General features: G+C 41.2%; 1 protein-coding gene and 1 pseudogene across 6 annotated transcripts in view; one reads left to right on the plus strand and one right to left on the minus strand.

Moving 5' to 3' along the window:
- LOC106883961 (transmembrane protein 245) overlaps window positions 1-1256 on the plus strand; it is a 503944-nt gene that overhangs the window by 82889 nt on the left and 419799 nt on the right. The window lies entirely within an intron of this gene.
- LOC128247482 (5S ribosomal RNA) lies at window positions 471-588 on the minus strand (annotated as a pseudogene).

The following is a 1256-nucleotide window of genomic DNA, read 5'->3' on the forward strand; positions in this document are numbered from 1 at the left end:
CAGGGAAGTTTTTATCCTTTAAACCTTTGTAGTTTTGGCGGGGTGTCGGGTGGGCAAACCGGCAGTTTTTGCCGTCTTCCCCATGCCAACATTTGCCTTGCAGGTAAAATTTGCAAGTTTTTGGGTGCCTTCCAAATTTCTTCTTTCCTTTGGTGTCTTGGATGGCATCGGATCCACCTTGGGATTTTCTACTTTTTGTTCTTCCTTTTCTTGTGGGTACTGTTCTCCTCTGGTTATCTATTGGGGTGAGGGCTCCTTTCCTTTGTAGGACCACTGGCACAGAGGGGCTTCTATTTGCTGCTTCCTTGGCTCCACTATCCTTTTCTGCCTGGTTGTGAGTGGGTGATCCATTCTTTTGAGGAGCCACAGGGTCAGAGAGACTTCCGGGTGCTTTTTCCTTTCCCTCCTCTCCGTCCTTATCAGCCTTTCCATCTAGGGTGTCAATGTATGGTCTGATGAGTGCAAAAAATGCATACAGCACCTAGGGTTCCCAAGCGGTCACCCATCTAAGTACTAACTAGGCTCGATGTTGCTTAACTTTGGTGATCGGACGAGAACCGGTGTTTTCAACGTGATATGGCCGTGATATGTATGTATGTATGTATGTATAATTTTCATCATTATTTTCCTCATGCTTTTTCTTTTCCTCCTTCTCCTCATCATCCTGATCATCAACTTTCACTCCATTTTTATTGTTGGCATCTTTTAGATAGGTCTTTGCGAAACAGTATCTTATGGCCAGATACCCTTCCCGAAGCCAGATTTTTGTCTCTTACAATACATATACACACACACACATGTATGTATACATTCTTTTATTCTTTTACTTGTTTCAGTTATTTGACTGTGGCCATGCTGGAGCACATCTTTGAAGGATTGTTTTAGTTGAACAAATTGAACCCAGGACTATTATTTTAAAACATAGTACCTATTCTATCAGTCTTTATTGCCAAACTGCTAAGTTATAGGGACATAAACTCACCAACACCAATTGTCAAGCTGTGACGGGGTAACAAACACAGACACAAAGACACATACACAGCTATATATATATATACGATGAACTTCTTTCAGTTTCTATCTACCAAATCCACTCATATGTCTATGGCCAGCTCAAGGCTATAGTAGAAGACACTTGCCCAAGGTGCTATACAGTGGGACTGAACCTGGAACCATGTAGTATGGAATCCAGTCGTCAAGTTGTGAGGAGGGAACAAACACAAAGATATATATATATATATATATATATATATATA

Source organism: Octopus bimaculoides, chromosome 3, assembly GCF_001194135.2.
Source record: "Octopus bimaculoides isolate UCB-OBI-ISO-001 chromosome 3, ASM119413v2, whole genome shotgun sequence".
Taxonomy (NCBI): domain Eukaryota; kingdom Metazoa; phylum Mollusca; class Cephalopoda; order Octopoda; family Octopodidae; genus Octopus; species Octopus bimaculoides.